The sequence below is a fragment of the Parasteatoda tepidariorum genome, chromosome 2 (assembly GCF_043381705.1).
Source record: "Parasteatoda tepidariorum isolate YZ-2023 chromosome 2, CAS_Ptep_4.0, whole genome shotgun sequence".
Lineage (NCBI taxonomy): Eukaryota > Metazoa > Arthropoda > Arachnida > Araneae > Theridiidae > Parasteatoda > Parasteatoda tepidariorum.
In genome coordinates this window covers 13,661,097-13,681,402 of record NC_092205.1, presented here as the reverse complement: position 1 = coordinate 13,681,402, position 20,306 = coordinate 13,661,097, and the positions used below count along the sequence as shown (strand labels likewise).

General features: G+C 27.5%; 1 protein-coding gene across 14 annotated transcripts in view; it reads left to right on the top strand.

Moving 5' to 3' along the window:
• The window catches only part of LOC107448880 (endothelial transcription factor GATA-2-like), a 313,302-nt gene that overhangs the window by 203,172 nt on the left and 89,824 nt on the right, over positions 1 to 20,306 (top strand). For 2 of the 14 annotated variants that reach the window (XM_071187721.1, XM_021147695.3), the window contains exon 1: positions 14,553 to 14,935. The gene's annotated coding sequence lies outside the window, so the exon portion shown is untranslated. 14 annotated transcript variants of the gene reach the window in all.

Below are 20,306 nucleotides of genomic sequence, written 5' to 3'. Positions count from 1 at the left end.
ACATTACGCTAACTAGGTTATAATCTCATTACAATTTCCATCCAGCAACTTAAGATAGAGTTAAACACTATATACGAATTTCAGAATTATTTTCTTTATTATGAGAGAGGGAAGCTGGAGTTTATCGCACAACGTTAGCCCATTGTAGGAAATCGTTAGTCTACGTTAGCCTGCCAAAATAAGTTAGCAATAACAACACATACTTTCAACAGGTCAACTAACAATTGACCACTGCCTAACGTGGGCGTACTATTTATTACAATGGGCCAACGTTTCATAGCATAATTCGATCTAAGGACGCTAGTTTTTATTATTATTATTATTATTGTTTATTTTTATATATTTTAGTGAGCTGACAAAAAGTTCGAACTTTTAGTTGCTAACTCAACACACTTTCGTTATTCTCTTTTTTTAATTTCTCACTATGAATTTTCAGTTTTTGAAAAACAAGCATATTTTTTTTCAAAATATATAGTTTTGCACAAAAAAGTAACTTTAGACGTTTTAGAGAGAAAGAGACGGACTTCGGTAGCACATTTTCAATTCCCTTTTAATGGTAGTTTTTGAGAGATTAAATGTTCTTGAGTTTTATGAAATTAATTTTTATTCTATATGAAGTTTCATTTTCACGAAACATGCTTTCTATGTTCTACGTTTTATATGAATAATGAAAACTTAGAATCTGAATACTTACTCTTAGCCTTAAATAAAATTTGCCATCAAGCAAAGACATTATAATCTTCTTTATTATAATGCGTTTTTAATAATTACAAATAATTATAAAAAGGTCTATTTTTCATTAAAACTATCATAAAAAACTTTTGAGTAAGTCTCATTTATGTACATGCATGATGATAGAGAACTGTTTCCTGAACGATTGATAGTGAACATTTTTATTGTATGAAAACCGTGATCTGCTACAAAAAAAAAAAAAAAAAAAAAAAAAAAAAAAAAAAAAAAAAAAAAAAANAAAAGATAAAAAAAAAAAAAAAAAAAAATGAAGTTAAAATTTTATTGCTAACAAAATAAGACTGAAAACAGCTCTAAAAATGTATAACATGATTTCTCTAAGAGGACATTTCCAATTAAAACATTCAATTACTTTTCCAATTTGGACGTAAAACACAAACGACACGACCGCAACGTGTACCCGTAAAACTCATAAACACGACTTCCATTTTAAAGGTACACAACACAAAAATCTCTTAATAGATTTTTTCCCCGATATTGCCGATGGTATCAGGGATATGACGGAAAATGCCTCGCAAAATCAACAAGGAGATATCTCAACTGCAATTATTAGGTTTCTACTGTCAACCTTAATACAATGTGCGCGTTTCGACCATAAAAATCTTATCATTATGACCTATTGAGACTCAGGCAAGATGGCTGAAATGAAAGAGAAGGACATTTTTCTTGAACAGGTAATTAAGATTTCATTTTAAAATGTTATAAAATCCTTAACATACCATTGTTGGACTTACAACTGCAAATTATGATTGCTTTGCGGTGATAAATCGAATTTATGCTTAGTTGGATTTGTAAGGAATTTATATTTACCTGTCTTAGAATACTTATGTTTGGTATAGAGTATCTTTTAGTAAAATACTTTAAATTTACTTGACGAACGCTGTTTTACTCTAAGAAATGCACTAAATTCACATGTAATAAAGATAAATATATTTATTTTTAGTTTTGATTGTTTTTTTTAAAGATAACAAAAGCTAAAACAGTTTTTTTTAAATTTATTGATGACCTTTATTTTTCAAAAAAAAAAAAAAAAAAAAAAAAAAAAAAAAAAANAAAAAAAAAAAAGTATTGTATAATAACGAATTAAATTTAAAGTAAAACTGAATGAGGGTCAAAAATAAATTGACAAATTTAGAAGACATAATAAATTCAGAAAAGTGTTTTAAAGAAAAAAACAAACTTATTTTCGGAACATCTTCTTCAAAGTGAGAAAAATATATAAATCACTTTGTGTCTATAATACGGTGAATGTTGTTGCAAAATCTCTAAATATTTGTACAAATAATGAAACGTTAATAATATTAATTTTGCTAGATATTGTTTTTGAATTACAGAAAATACTTATGTTTGCAAATTAACTTTCGAAACATCTTATTCAAGATAAAAAGAAAAATATAAATCACTTCGTATCATACTGTAAATATTGCTTCAAAATCCCTGTATACTTGTATAAATAATGAAACGTTAATTATATTAATTTTGCTAGATACAATTTTTGAATTTAAGTATCAAATTCTAAAATGGAAATAGAAATTAAGTATGAAGTGGAAAGAGAAACAAAAACAAAAAAACAAAAAAGAAAATTGCCTTTTTTCAACATGTAACTATACCTTATAATTTTTTTAAAAAAATTTAATTATTCCAAAGTCCAACATTAACAAAACAATTTGGAATTATTTCCATGCATTATTTATTATAAAGCTTCACGTTAAAGAAAGACTTTTAATTTAAAAATATTGAAGCAAATTGAATTTTTAAAATTTCAAATTACAATTATGAATTATAAAGCTTTCCATTTCAAGGAAAAAATAGTATAAAAATTGATTAATTAAAACCTCGTTTATTTCTATTTTACGAAATTCATATTAACCAAAATGGCAAGAAGGTAACATTGATAAAAGGTACAAAAGCAATTAAATAGATCCAAGTGAAAAATTAAAAATATAAGTAAGGAAATGTCTTAAAAATATTTATTGAAAAAAATCAGTAAAATTAAAGTACAAACGAAAAGTATATTCTTTGTAATCATTTGTGTGCAGTTGTAACATTTTTTTGTTATAATCGAGTTAAATAATTTTTTTGTGTGTTTTCATGAAATGGTGATATTAAAAGATATAAAATAAATTTCTGATGATGATTTTCTTGTACTACATAATTTTGATTTTTAAGAAATTAAATTAAATAAAATTTATTAGAAAATTTATTTTATTTATTCTATAAAATTTATTTGAATATTGTGAAATACAGTTTAGCCTAGTTTTTCAATGAGTTTTAGAAATAAAACTGAACAGAAGGCATAGAAATTTCGCTTTTAATATAGTCTACGTGAAATATGTTCGCATTTGTATATTTTTTTACGAACATTTTTCAAAATTAGAAGATTTCGCTAAATAAAAAGTTTAATATAATGGCTTATACTAAATTGAATTTCTGTAAATTTTAGATCCAGTAAAATGTCATTTTATATAATATTTGGTATTTAGTTTACGAATTTCTTAAAATAAAGTTTTTGCTTGATCATGTTTGCCACTATTTTTAAAGAATAAATAAATCAATAAATAGTTAATAATTTTCCATCTACTTTCTTTTGTGGTAGGAAGTACTTAATAAAAGGAGGCAAGCCTGCAACGAAAACTTAGGACAATCATTAAAAATGTTCTACTCTGTTGTTACTAATTATAGTAGTTTAAATGTAGATTGATTGGGGAATTCTGGTAAATTTCAATAACTAGTGGATTCCGAATCCTGTTCACTAACGCTCCCCGATCCCCAAAGATTGTTATGCAACCTTATACGGTTTGCTTTGCAAATCATGATCGCTTCACAGCATACTAAGTTAAGCACATTTGAAAAGCGCTCTATAGTAAAATAATAAGAATTTAAATCAATTCTTATAATCCTTAAAACTAATTCCTCTTTACGAAATTAAAATTTTTTGTCAATGAAGTATTGAAATTTTAAAAAAAATCACATTGAAATAAATAACATGCAATAAAAGAACTTCTAGAAACAAAAGAATAATTACACTTTTAAAAAACAAATACTCTTAAAGAATTCATAACTTTTTTAGAAACACAATTATAAATTTTAAAATTTTGAGCTATCTCTGTAAGGTTGTCAAATAAAGAAATGGAAACTTTACACACATATAAATTGAAAATATGCATTTAATAGCTAACATTCAGTGGGAAAACAGGCATTTTAACTAACGCTATACAATAAATATGCTTGAATTTTTGCGTTACGTTAGTAAATTATGCATAAATATGCAGGCGTTATAAATTTATGCGTGCAGACTTAAAATTGAAGCATACTCATATCCATAGCATTTAAGCATTGTGAAAGCCAAAATACCTAGTTTCTGATATTTATTTATTTATTTGAAACAAGCTAAAATTCGAAAAGACGGTTGATTTAAATTCTTGAAATAAACGCAAAACATTTTTAATAATGCATCATACATAAAAAGATGATCACTCTATCATAAAAAAATGTATCAGAAATGTTTATATCACTGTGCATAAATGCCATTAAAATTTATCAAAAATGTAATGATAAGTTAATATTATGGCATTAGGAGTTATTCAGAAAATAAAGAAGCAATTACTCATATAAGCTATGAAAAAAGTACTTTAAGCGATGAATAAGATGAATAAGCAGAGATTGAAACTATACGAATAATAATAACAATAATAATGATAACAATAACAATAAAAATAACAATAATAATAATAACAATAACAATAATAATAATAACAATAATAATAATAACAATAACAATAACAATAATAATAATAATAACAATAATAATAAAAAATATGCTAGCAGTATAATATCATTGGAATGATTCCATTAAAGTAAGCTTCATGCAATGAATTATATAATTAATACAATATGCATAAGGAATTGAATATTGATTTACATATAAACAAAATTTTAAATTATGATTACATTATTATTCATTTCGTTCATCTGAACAAAATTAAATAAAAAAATATCCATTCTCAGATTTTTTTCTAAGACTACATTTTGTTCCAATAAATTACAACTAAAAATAGAAAAGTATAGTTCAAAAACATTTCTAACAAAATTTTAATTATTGCAAGTTTAAAGTTAATTATTAAAATCATTTTTTCAAAAAATAAGTTACTTACAAAATATATGAAGAAATTCGAAAAAACACTATAAGCAAGATTCAAATGCTGATTTTTTCACGAAAATAAAGTTAGCAATATCATTGTATTATTATGACTATTTTTTTTATACATAAAAACAAATTTCATACGTAAAGGATCAATGTTCTGCAATGCTGTAAAAATACGTTATATTTTTATAACGCAAGTTAAAAAACAAAAGTCAAATATATTAAGAGAAAAGAAAATGTTAAAAAAAAAACATGTGGACAAAATAAATTAGTAAATAGAAATAACTAAAAGCAAAACCTATTAATAAAATGCGACTTAAGATGATATTAAAAATCTGAAAGATTTTATAATTATAACATTGATTGAATTGTTACAAAATATACTTTACCTTCTTTACTCCATCCACAAATAATCCTTTTTTTTTTAAGCACTAATCACAAATTGCCACATTTCCAAATAGACTTTTATAAATAAACCAACTTTCTAAAGTAAGAATTGATTAATTGTTAGATCATATACTTCACCTTAGTTACTCCATTAGAAATAATCCATTTCTCAACAACATTAATTTCATAATGCTTGAAATATTGGTCTATCCAATTTTTATATATATAAATAAATCAATTTTTCAAGATATGATGGATTGAATTGTTACAAAAAATATATATATGCTTTAACTTCTTTAGTCCAATATAAGTAATTCATTTTTTCCAGCGCTAATTGTGAAATGTTTATAGTATCAAAATCCCTAGAATGTAACTTTTCGTCACTTCCACTCCTTTTGGACTGAAAGCGAGTTCGTCTTTACCTCCTAAACTTTTCAAAATTAAATATGAGTTCACAGTCTCTCCAATTTCATTCTAAAAATAGATTTAAACTGTTAGATGACTTTTCTAAATTGTGAGAAAATTCTATTTTCATCCTAAATGTTCAGAATATGAAAAGCCCTCTTATCACTGAAGCGGCGGGCAATGAGCATTGGAGCATTGAGTACTCTTTGTCGAATAGTATACTCTAATAGTACGAATGCAACCTTGACTAGGGAGTTGGACTCAAGAGCGATGATCGGCATTGATTTTCGGTTCTATTTTTAGAACAAATTGAGGTACTGTTGATATTCATATCTTGATATGTTTCAGACTCCGATGAGCAGGACGGATCTAATCTAAATGGACATCGTTTGTTTCAACCATGTACTTAAACAAATGTTATTTATGATTATTCTGTCATAAAAGTGGCCTTTTGCTAAGTGGGCTTTTGTCTTATTGCTACAAACTGTTGGTATCTCATGAAATTAATAAATCATACGCAAAAAAATACCCTATGTGTGTAAATTGTTTACTTTTGTTTCATCGTTGTGCTTTTTGATATTGGGGGATCCTCTGTCATAAAAGTGGCATTTTCCTAAGTGGATTTTTGCTTTTCAATTATTGGCATTGGCTACTAATCGAGTTAATAGATATGTAGTCGATGCAAAATACGGCCCGCATAAATTGTAGATATTTTCCTTTGTTTATTGTTTCTTAAATAATTTTTGACAAATTCATAAACCTTTTTTCCTCATAAAAGTGGTAATTTGCAAAATGGATTTTTGTCTTGCTGGTAGCTGTTGGGAACAATTGAAGTTAATGAATTATACGCAATCGATTTAGCAGTAAATTGTAGAAATTTTCCTTTGTTTTATCATTGTGCTTAAAGAAACCCTGATACTGAAGAATTCTCTGTTGTTGTTGTCGTAGTTCATTAAGGCAAGGAGGCGATTGTTTTTGCTCTCCAGTTGCGCCATCTATGGCCCAGAATTCGACTTCTGCCACACTTGCTGATAGGGCGGACCCATTCATACATTCATTCATCCACAAATCGTAATTTTGGCCTGAACCGGAGAACGATTAATCTCCAATTCAGTACCCCCAGAGGCATAATTTGCTATGGGAGCATGGAGGACTTCGGGCCACTTCAGATTTAACGAGCACCAATCACCATTTACTACATGAAGAGTCTTCGGTGGGCTGGATTTGAACTCCCGTTCTTACGAACGTGAGTCCAGCGTCCTGCTAACCAGCCTATCACGGCCCGAAGAATTCTCTGTAATCTAAATATTATTTTGCTAAGTTGAATTTGCCTTGCTGGTAACAATCGATAACTGATCAAGTTTTTAAATAATATGTTATTGATTCACTACATGTAGGAATTTTTAGAAATTTCCTTTTATTTTTTCTTTATTTTGAATAGTATTTTTCTGTCCAATTATCATTTTTCTCAATGGATGTTTGTCTAGCAGACAGGTGTCAGTAACTAATTAAATTAATATACGATGTGTGATTTTTAATGTATAAGCTTGCATGAAATGTCGAATTTTACATTTGTTTCCTTTGTGTTCTTAAATAAGCGTTGCTGGACATTGATATTCTGTTATAGGATAACATTCATTCAAGAGGACTTTTGATCAAATTTCTTTAACTATTAGTAATAATGAATGATATACAATTGATCACCAATATGTATGCATTAAATGTATAATGTTCTATCTGCTTTTAGAAATGATAATTATTAAAACAAAATTGTTTATAGGAGTATGTTATGTAAGAGATTTAATTGAAATGGGAGGGCAATTTAATTTTAATTTGAACTCATTACCATAATAACTATAAAGTCTGAAATTTAGAGCATGTTGAACGACAAAATCGTTTAAATTTGCTACTCCCTTAATAAGGTGTTAAATTAAACCACATTATCATACTTTTTAAACAAGATTACTCGATATCATAATTTAACTTGCACAGTAATATAGCTCAATTTTGCAGCGAAGTTTGCTGCAAATTGTGGTGGAAAGTACCATTATTTTGGTTCGATGTTAAGCGCATACTAAAATTAATAAAAAAATTAACTGCTATAATTTATGGTAAAGAATTGATTTAAAATCCGTTACTGATGATAAAATTAACTATTACTATTACTTTCGACTATATATTATTACTTATATTTAAGCTATTACTATTATTTTCAAACATTACTACACATCTAATGAAAAATACAAAACTGAAAGGCAAATTTAGTCGATTGAATAGTTTTTGTGACATGCTCTAAAGTACCCTAATAAAACTACCAAATTTTACCACATTTAACAGATTTTATCACGTATTATAAAACATTATTCAATGTTAATTTAACCAAAATTATTGAAAAAGCTCTTCGGTAGAAATTACCTGGCTTTTTGGTGTTCCCATTGAGCCAGAAACACGGTAAATTTTACCACACTTTTTTCTCGGTGCGTCTATTTAAGCATTAAAACTGTACTAATGTAGAAAGTTATCATAAAAGTTTGTTATTAAACATTTTATATTTAGTTTAAATTCATATATTCTACTTAGTTCACAATGAAAATTCAAACGATTAAATATGCACTAAGTTCTGATTGAGTGATCAGTTAGTTATTTTATTTCTTAGTTTCTATAGTTCATCAAATTCTTATTAATGCCGTCTTTTTACTACACTTTTTGAGTGCTTATAAACCTACAAAAATTGTAAATAGCAACAATAATATGTATTTTAGTGCTATTTTAAAAATTACTATACTAATGGCCACTATGTATAAAAAAGCCACGATGTATATTATTTCTAAATACCAGGAAATCAAACTATATTTTAAATATTAGAATAGATAAAAACTGAGGCGCTAAATTATTCATTTCCCAATTAATTTAATGATTCTAATTCTTAATTGCAATTCTATAAAGAATTAGTTAGAAAGTTTAAATTGTTTTATCTTAAAAAAATTTTGAATGCAATGTTTCGTTTTAGTTGCTTTTGTTGAAAGCAACCTTAAAAGAGTTCAGATTTCATTAGAAAAAGAATTATACATGTTTTATTCTTACCTTATCGAGATTCTGCATTAACTTTTGTGTCTTGGCTAGAAAGATAATTGAATTTCGTGTTGACATTTCCTAGTTTACGGTTTGTAACTTTTTGAAAAAGTTGGTTTCCCCATATTTGGAGACCTGTCGAGTGACTACCGGATCTAATGTTTTCTTTCTTTTTAATGCAAAAAAATGTCTATTATATGATCATCTTTCACTGATAAAAAATAATGAAATGCTTCTATTTAAGAGTATTGTGTAGAACATGATCCATTTCTCGTATAAGTGAAGTGTCACACGGATCACAAAGTACAATTTCTCGTGTGTGACATTATTTTCCGCTTATTTAATTGTCATCATTATTTCCTTATAAAACAAGGAGCGTTTATTTAAATGCAAACGGATGGTTCCATTTTTTTTTTTTTAAGCATTCTATGAATATAAAAATGGACTAACAGTGCGATAAACGATGGATGTCGAAAGATAAAAAAATTATTATCAAATGATATATAATTATAATCAAGGTACTAAAGATAAACGATTATTACCGGACGATAAATGATAATTATCAGGCGATATAATAATCAAATGAACAATTGTTATCATACTATGAATGAATTTCTTTAAGCTATGAACAATTATTATCGATCGATGAACTATTATCATCAAAATATGAACGATTATTATCAAAAATTGGACGATTTTTATCAATCGAAAAGCGATTTTTATCAATCGAAAAACGATTTTTATCAATCGATGAACGATTTTTGTCTGACGATGAGCGATTTTTGTCTAACGATGAACGATTATTTACAAAAGATAAACAATTATCATCGAATGATAAATGATGATTTTCTAACAATAAATTATAATTATTAAGCGATTAACGTTTATTATTCAAGGATAAATGATTGTTAACAATTGACAAATTTTTATTATAGAATGATGAACGAATATTACCAAATGATGAACGATTATTATCAAGCGGTGAGCGATTTTTTATCAATCGTCGAATGATGAACTATTATTATCAAACTATGAATGATTATTATCAAAAAGTGAACAATTATTATCCATCAATAAAAGTCTTTTGTCTAATGATTTTCAAAAGGTAAACGATTATCATCGAATGATAAATGATGATTTTCTAAATATAAATTATAATTATTAAATGATTAACGCTTATTATTCAAGGATGAATTATTATTATCGAATGATGAACGAATATTACTAAATGATGTACGATTATTATCAAACGGTGAACGATTTTGGATGAATTTGGAAATTTGGATGATTTTGGAAATGATAAAGGATTATTTTCAAACGGTAAATGACTATTTTTAAACAACGAACGATTGTTATCCATTGATAAATACACTGAGAAAATAAAAAGTATGATCAAAACTACCAGAATATGGTAACATTTACCTTACTTCAGGCTCCATGAGAACATCAAAAAGCAAGGTATTTTCTGCCAAAGTTCTTTGGTAATGACTTTTTGGTAAAATTAACAATAAAATATAGCTTTCATTACCCAGCTGTTTGGTAGTAAATGTGGTAAAATTTGGTAATTCTAACCTAAAGTCTGTCATTTTAACAGTACTAGTACGCAAAAATGTTCATTTTGATTATCTCTATTTAGTAAGCACTTGTTAACATTGTTTCTCATCAATTGTTTTTTTTTTCTATTGCAAACTATAAGGTAACATCCACAAAGCTTTGAAAATATAAAAAATATGCATTTGTACTAGTCTAGTATATTGTATATGCATATGTACAAATGTCTGGAGAAGGCTAAACTAAATTAGTAGCTTAGCTGTTGTCATGGATGTCCCAACATCCTAAAATGGAAGCGTAGAGGTAGCGGGTTCAAATCCCACTGCAACCCTGTATGTTACTATTTATTTATTTATAGTTACGCACGCATACGCAGGCTCGTGTGCTCATTATAAAACTCGACTTATGCACCCATTTCAAGCCAAAGTACAGATAGGACAACATAGAGAAAGACATCGCATCAAACATATATCCTGGGACAAGACAAGATTCGAAACCGCCCCCTCACGTTACAATAGATTTATCTTTGTTAAATCGTTCTTTCATGTGAGTAATGTGTTATTTAACTTTGGCTTTGTAATGAGCACACAAGCCTTGCATATGTATGCGTTGCAATAAATAAATAAAAAATTCGAAATAGTAATGTTCTTAATTTATTTATTTTTATAGCAATCTCGTGCTCGTCTTTCTGCCAGAGAGGAAAGTAGTTTGGAGGTAGTGAGTTCGAATCAAAGCTTTATCCTGGATGTGTATTAGTAAACAAATAAATTTGGTTTAATACAGGGTCGCGTGCTTAATGCAAAGAATGGCTTGGTTCTTGTCAAATTGCAGAGCAGACGGCACAAAAAATGAGAAATACTGGACAGAAATATTGAACCCGCTATCTCAACTTCTTTGAGCGTTTGGCGGAAGGAAAACACTGCATGGTAATGATGGCCTCAATAATATGCGTTTCTTTTACTTGCACATCGCCGTGCTGCATTATTGTGTCATTAACCATTCTGAGGATTTAAAGAATTGGGTTCGAAACCCACTATAACACGTGATGTATATTCTTACAGTGTTTGGCAAAATTGTGTAATCTGTTCGTATATAAGTAAATAAATAAATCCCGCTACCTCCAGTCGCCATAGTTTGATGTATCTGAATTCAGTAGGCTCAAAATACTTTAATTAAATATTTGAAGCCATCATTTATGTCCCTTTACCATTTCTTTCAACTGAAAAATTAAATTAGAATAAGAAATAATAAACAGTCGTCTAACTATTGTCAACCATTTATATAAACCGAACTTTGAAATAAATTTTAGAAGTGTGAACAGTCCCTTACCATTCTATTTGGTAAAAGGCATAGACATTGAAAGGTTAAAATTATCAAATAAATAGTAAAATTAGAGGCAGTTTTGAAGAACTTTTTGGTAATTTTATCGTGATAATTAAGAGCATGGAATAAAACCCACTTATTCGTTTAAATGTACTTTCCAGTTTTGTATTTATTACTAAATGAGTGAGGATAAGAACTATAATTTTGAAAACCAAAATATCCGGTAAACAGTTAACATAGCAAGTGGTAAAATTACCAAATGAATGGATTAACTACCGTATATTTTGATTTAATTACCAGAATTACGTTTTCAATTATCTGAAACGTCTTTGTCATGTAAGTAGTAAGGTAGTTTTGACAGATTTTTTTCTGGTATGATAATTTTGCCAGAATGATTATTAACAAATGGTATAGGATTATTATCGTACCGCAAATGATTATTTTCATATGATGTATGAATAGTTTAAGCGGTGAATGATTATTATTAAAAATTAAGCGTTTATTACTAATCGGCAAGCATATATTGTCCAACAATATTGTCAACGATTGAAACGGTAGGACTCATAATTAATTTTTTTTTCTTCCTTCATGTGATCAAAATTAATTGAATCATTTTCAAAGCCTATGAAAAGAAACAAAATAAAATAATATAAATTCGAAATTTCTGACGTTGTTCTTCTCCTGTCTTTTTCAATTAGTGTTTTCAATTGTTTACACTATCTATAAAAGATAATTGCCGTTGCCTTAGAGAGATTTGACGTAATATATTCATATAAATTCGGAATGCCGCCTCTCTTGTTTCGATTTGTTTTTAGGATTAAGAAAAGTGAAGAATCGATTCTTCCAGAAATGCTTACAATTTTCAAGGTTCATTAAGCATTCCGCGGGAGAAGAAAAAATTAAATAAAATATAATAAATATTCAATGCATTTTGAATTTGTTCGATTCTTCGATTTTCTTAATTTCGATTTTTATTAAAATTATGCAGACTTTTTATTTCATTGCATTTCCATTAAATATTATCAACCGGCCTTTCTTAATATTATTTCATAAACTTTTCTTGCAGAATACTTTATTTTTATTAGTTAAATAATAATTCAAAAAAGTGTTTTGACAATTTTTAAAGCTTGTTCAATGTATTTATTCTTATTTATTTCTGGGTGTAAGGAAAAAATAAATAAATGATAGACACAATAAAGAACTTAAACTTTAAATTAAAATAAATTTTTCCTGTTTTCAACATTTACAAGCTCTGCAGCAACAACAAAAAACTTGAGACACAGAGAAATTGTTAGTTTTGTAGTTGACACCTTCATATATATTTTAAACTATTTTCTCCAGTACTAACAAGGGAAACTAGGGAAGTGTGACTCGCCAATTTTGAAATAAACTAGTGGGATGTATGCCTTATGAGGAATAATTTTAAGGGGCAACATTCGTTTCGGCCCATAGAAGGTCCTATGAGAGATAAAAAAATAATTCTATATATAGAAAAATCGGTATTTTATTACTTCAATATAGACTATCAGTTATTGTAATTATCTCATACTCCATTTAATTTTGTGGTACTTTCACGTACTATATAATGAATATTTATTGTCAAAATTGATCTCAAAAGCCGGATAAACCTATTTCGAAAAAATGCTTTTAAGCGATTACTCTAATACACTTTACACTTTTTTTAAGACTTTGAGTTTTTCAAAAATGTTTTCTTATATTTCGACTCTCATATAAATGAAATTTATTACTATTAACTTGTTTTAAATTGGAAAATTTTTTGAAAAATAAAATAAAAAAAATTGATGCCAATTTCTTTTCTTATATTAACCTAACAGGTTTTTCTGAAAAACTACAGATATATAAATTTTTCGAAATCAATTTTGACAATAAATATGCATTATATAGCTCGTGAAAGTACCACAAAATTACTTGGAGTATGAGATAATTACAATAACTAATTGTCTGGCACTGAAGTAATAAAATACTGATTTTTCTATAGATTGAATTATTTTTTATCTCTCATAGGACCTTCTATGGGCCGAAACGAATGTTTCCCCCTAAAATTATTCCTCATAAGGCATACATCCCACTAGTTTATTTTAAAATTGGCGAGTCACACTTCTCTAGTCTCCCTTGTAAGTAATAAATAAATTTTTACTAATTGTTTTCATTTCGCGAAGTTGACTGCATTGTTACGTATATAGAAGCTTTGCCTTATAGTTATTATTAAAAATTTATAAAATTTTTTTTACAATGTTTTCATAACTTAGAATCAAAAAAAAAATTAAAAAAAATAAAAAAAAAAATTTTAAGAGAGAAACTTACTCCTTTTTTGTTTTGTCAGCAATTTCAAACTATTTTCTGCCTTTCAAAATAATAAANAAAAAAAAAAAAAATAATAAATATTGCAAAATAAATCATATTTTTACACATTACAAGCATAAGTTAGTAATTTTTTTGTTATTTTCAAATTAGAAACTCAAACGAAAAGGATTGTGTTAGTTTTGCAGTTTACAGTATACATTTTTAAGCTGTTTTCTCCTTTACAAAAAAAAATAATTTGAAAGCTCAAAAATCAAGATTTCGCATCGTTTGTTTACAAGTTCACCAGAAAACCAAAAAGAAAGATTCACAATCTAATTTTACTCATTCGAAACGATAGAACGAATTGCTATCCTTTAAAAGCAGCGTCTACGTTTGTATAATGATTCATCCCAGTTCTCTGCACTCCACCAATCATATTGTTCCATCTTTGACTTTGAGATGCTTAGAACTATTTTATTATTGGATAAAACCATTTCGAAACGGACACGCCTAATATACTTCACTTCATGTTCCTAAAAAGTGAAAGGCGTGTCTTTAGTTCACAAACTCCGCCTACTTTATGACGTCAGTTACGAAGGCGGATTCCAAACAGACGTCGTTGTGCTGCATCTGCCCAAAGCTGTGTTTGATGCCGTTGTGGAGTGAGCGATAAGTGGTGTGTTGATCATTCTGTGTGTTTGTGTTGATCATTGGACTGGTTTGTGTTTGTTTACTTTTGGATTGTTTAGCGACTCTAGAAAAGATCGGCTTGCATCTTGGATTTTTTTGCCGATTTGTGTTCTATAATTGAGAAAGTATCTTTGGAATGGTTCCTCATTTTCGGATCTATCCAATAATAGATGGTGATTAAACAAGCGACTAAGATCGCAGCCGGTGTGTGAGAAGACCGATCGCCCGATAGAGGTGCTGGCCTTGGCCGACAGTGACTTGATCTTCGCGCCGATTAAATCTATCTTATTTACCGATCAGGGAACAATGGTAAGTTCATTTAGCTTATTAACTTTATAAGTTACCAGATGCCATGTTAAACTTGAAATGACAATGAAGAATTCACAATTTGTTCTGCATTTATAAAATTAGATTTAGCAACTCTTCACAAAAGATATAAAAATTTATGTTGTGACGAAAAAAACTGTAAATTTTTGAATTAGTTAAAGAAATTTACGAAATTTTTTTTTATATGTATAAAAAAAACAAGGATTTTTCAATTTCAAAAAATGCATTTATCAGTGTATTTTGCTTTTAATAATTAGCTGTTAGAAGCGGAACAGAAAACAATGGTTAGTTTGTTCAATTTATACACTTTATAATTAAGATGTAAGATTTAACTTTAAATCACATAAAGAATGCTCCAATTATTCTGCATTTATTAAATTAAATTTTGTTCTTCTCTAAAAGATAAAAATTACAGTTACTACTGCCGTTACAGATACAAGCGGTTTTGTAAAAAAGGCCTTTTAGATTTTTTCAAAAAATATTTTAGTTATTTTGTAGGTAAGCTTGTAAAAGCCAATCAAGGAACAATAGTTATGTTATTTAGCTTATAAACTTCATAACTCTTCAGATATAAGCCTTAACTTTAAAGCCTCAGTTATTTCTGCATTGATGAAATTAGATTTGGTTCTGCCCTACAAGCTAAAATTATGTTGACAAAATAATAATTGATAAAGGTTAAATGTTTATAAAGATAAAACAACTAGTTTATGAAACTTACAGCCTCTCTTACCTTTTAAAAGAAGCTTCTTTGAAAACAATGGTATTTTATTTGTAATAATTACACTGGAGTTTCTTTAATAATTAACAATGATAATTAAATAAATTAAGAGATCGACTGAGGAAAATAAAAACTATCGTATTATGAGCTTTAAAGTAAGCTTAAACTTTTGTAACTTGTGTTTGAAATTTAAAAGCTCATTTACAAAATATTGTATGCAAACTAATGCATCAGATTTTATGTTTTAAAATATGGTAAAATTCATTCTTGGGAGAGGAAGATTGATAAAAGCTTGTTATTAAAACCAAAAATTTATTTGAGAAGGTATAAAAATTGTCGATATCCTCATAATCAAAATGCATCCACATTGATAAGAAGCAATTTCATGTAAAAAAGAGTTAAGGAAAAGTGTGTTTTATTACTGCTGCTCCAATATCCCCCAATTGCTGTTCGTAAAAAGCGTCCGTAAAATTAATATGAAACAAACTAATTTATTGCTTTAGTAGATTTTGATTAAGCTAGTTAGTATCATTAAGTTAGTTTTATTAGTTTTTTGTAGACTATATAGAAAAGAGATCTTGGCAAAAATCGGAACAGATAATGATGAAAAAAAAAATGCATCGAATTGTTTTTTAAAGAACTTTTTATACAATTTTAGTTAGTACATGGTATTCTGTTTTTTATTAACTGTAATAAGTTTTGGGGCTTGAGTGTATTTGGTGAGCGAACTGTAAAATTAATTTTGGAGTGTAAACTGTAATAAACTTTGTAAAGCGATTCATCATAATTTGTTCGAAATTGCATAATATAGAGTTATGTTAAAAACCGATCATACTTTACATTATCATATTATCAATTTGAATGGAAATCGGATTTGATTTAACACCGTATTGAGGTTGCAGCAAGTTTGTCTCGTTTTGTGGTTAAAGGTAAATGTATTATAATTCAACACTGAATCGAGATTGTTGGTCTATCGTTATAAGTTGATTACTACTTATTAGTAATATTACTTAAACTTACAATTTAGCGAAATTACCTTAAGTTTCAACATTATGCCTTAATGATAGGTTTGTAATAGGATTGTGCCCGAGGCAATTAAGGATAAGTTTTTTAAAATTAATTTTTATTTTTAATTTTTTATATAATAAATTTTTAATTTTTTATCGATAAATTTTCATTTTAACGCGGAATTTTTCGCTTAAAATGCGTAACTCGTTTAAATTTTTTCTGATATTTTGAAATTTTATTCCTTCCATCGGTGAATTTTTTTTATTCGCAGATTTTTTTTTAAACTATTATATTCAAAATTTACTACTAAATGAGTATGAGTTAAGCTAACGAAAAACAACCAATACTTTTTTTTTAAAATTGAATTTATCAAATGAAAATAAACTAGTTACTTATTTAGAATAATGATGTTTGAGGTATCAAAACTGTAAGTAAAAAGTTTCTTAAAAATTTATTTAGTTTCGGAGCATAGGATAATAAAAAGTGCCAAAGAAAATACGATTCTGGAAATGTTAAATTGCGTTTTAAAGTTTTTAACGTTAAACTTTAAACTATGACGACGTTTTTAAAACTATTTCAAGCAACCATTACTAAATATTGCTTTCATCAATAAATATTGTTAAACTTTTGAATGATACTGTTGGTCTTTATTTGATTATATGCGCAAAAATTAATGAATTATCAGAAAAAAGAGGAGAAAAAAATCTTTGTCATTTTCTGGAAGATACATTTTATAACAAACAAAAATTGATATATCAAAATCGGTTTTCTGATCTTTCCACAATTAAAAGCGCAATATTCGCGAATAAATAAAATCAATACAAATGTGCATTTACTAAAATACGTTAGTACGTATTAGTACGTTAGTACGTTTCCGTCAAATAAATCTCTGAAGATTTCTTGATTCGTCAAATGATATATCACTGAGGTAGAAACTTACGACGAACGAAAATCAAAAAATCAAATTCGGACTTAATTTTTACTTCTCTAACTTTACAATGAATGCACAAATTCGAAAAAATCCGCAAAAATACAAGTATACATTTATGTTTCGTTTAAAACAAATTAATTTCATTTGAAGTAATAACGAACGAAATCATGTGAATTGAATTGAAAATTTTTGATATCCATGATTATAAAACGAGATTCTTCGAAGAATAATTAACGCATTTAAAATATTTTTTCATCTCATTTGGTTTTTAGTTAACTATTTATCATTAAATGTCAACACAGAATCTTTCACTCTTTTTTCCATTCTGCAAACACTATAAAACATGATAAGTATGTGCATTTATTGTTCGGAATTTTTTTTATTCATATGACTAACATATTTGATTGTCTCCAAAAACTTCCAATTGGATTATGATTTGTAGTACTTACCGATTTAAAAATAAAATTTCTGTAACTGCAGAGTTACGAAAATAGATATTGACAACTGACATTTTCATGAGACAAAAGTGTTTTAATTTAGAAAACGCAACACACTTTCTAAATTAATGTAATTTGCTTCAAATTTTTCTAGGTGTGGTGTTCAAATTTTTCTAGGTCTTATAAAAATTGCTAATGCATAGTTGCAATTTTACTCATCAATGAAAATATAAAAATTAATTACTGTCTCTTATGAAATTCATAAATGATAATTAATTTCATTTCGATTTTTGAAAATTATTTTTTAAGATAAATTCGGGTTCTGTGACCCTGTAATGCTTTTGCTCTTTTTTCATATCTTCTGCTTTTATTTTCACGTCAGGCATGGTTTCTCGCACCATTTAGTAATGTTAACTTAACAACGTGATCTCAAATATTTTTTTCCTTCCTTTCCTTTTTTTCCTTCCTTTCCAGTTTGGTGCTGTATAGCCACGTCTGGTTTTTGAGGCATTATAATCATCAGTCATTTCCTTTTTACAAGTTGTGACATTGCTTGCAAAATAATCTCATTTTGCGCAAGTAGAGAGATTAGTTGAAACAGATGACAATGGCCGCAGTAATTCCGATTAGCGTTTCAATTGAATAGACAGTAACTCCCTATTTTTAATAATGTACGTTGCATTTAATTTTTATATTAATTTCACTATTCAATATCTAACATTTCACTATTCAATAATTGTCCAGCCAGATATTTTTGCAATATTTTATTCAAATATAAAGCAAATAATAATAAAATAAACTTGAAAACGTATTCGATACCAGTAAAATTATTTATATTCGATACATTTTCACACTTTTCTGCATAATTCTGCGGAATTTCTACTTAAACAGCTTTTAATGTAAAAAGAATGATTTTATGGATCAACGAGCACTATGATGAATATTAGTGTACGCTGCACTCATCCTTTTACACGAAACTGGTGGTTTAGCATTTTGTAAGTGAATATTAACAACTTGCGTGGTCAGAATTTTATGCAATGTTTAATTCACAAAAGAAATAAAAAAAATTAAATAAAACCAAAAATTATGAAAACATACCGGAGATAATTAAAATTATCCCTCCCCCCCCTCTGTTTTTACATAGTTCTCCTGTGTTATAATTTAACAGCTCATCATGTAAAATGCATGAAGTTTCACAAGCTTAAATGAATCATTCTCAAACTCAAATGATTGGGCATTTAATCACCGTGTAGTTAGTTAATCTACAAGAAATACCATATTCCTTAAGAATGTGTATTTTTTTCTTCTTCTGGAGGTGCAAAGTTCAACACATTTCCGCGAGGGGCGGGTAAATGATAAACCAGTTTCCTCTAAAAAGATGTATTGGTTTCGATAATGAAATTCAGTCATTATTTCTACGTAGAATGCCTGATGCCGTAACCCTATTTACACCAATTAAATCGATTAGAATGCCAATTTTAAATATTTGGTTTACAAAAGTGAATGGAACAATTATCAGTTTGTACATTGTTTCGGTTTGCTTATCAAAATTCACAGCATTCAAAAATGGAAATGAATAATAGTTATTTTTTTTTAACATTCAAATTAAAATTGTTATTATTTTTTCTTCCATAGAATGAAGCACTTATAAAATTACTATGCATGTATTCATTTATATTACGATGAATGAAATGTGCTAGTAGAACGTTATTAACTGTTTGGTCTCGTTAGAAGTAATAATAGCAAAATATAAATCTCGTTATTTTTTTTTTATGATTGATACTCAATTTCTGAAGTTTTTAAGCTTGTTAGGTATACAATATATTAAGCAAAAATATTAATAAAAGGCGAAACTGAGTTAATTTTTCAATCTTTCGAATAGCTCTGCGAGCAAAATTGGAAAAATATTTCAGATTTATATTTATTCACTAATTTCGTTCAATAGAATGTAGAAAAATTGTTTATGTGACAGAAAACAAAACGGAGTATTAAAAATCACAAGAATTCCCGACTTTAGATCGCATGCAAGTGATTCGGTAACTAATTGTTGCAATTGGTAACTTATTATTAAGGTTTTAACGCAGATTATTTGCCACAATACAAAGAAGTAATAACAGCTCGATTAATAGATCAAGTCACATTTTTTTGTTAATAATATACATACATGGTCTTCGGAAAAGTATACCGGGATTTGTAACCTTGTTAAATACCAATTTTAATAAACAAAGTTTACAATAAAATGTCGCAAAATAATTAAAC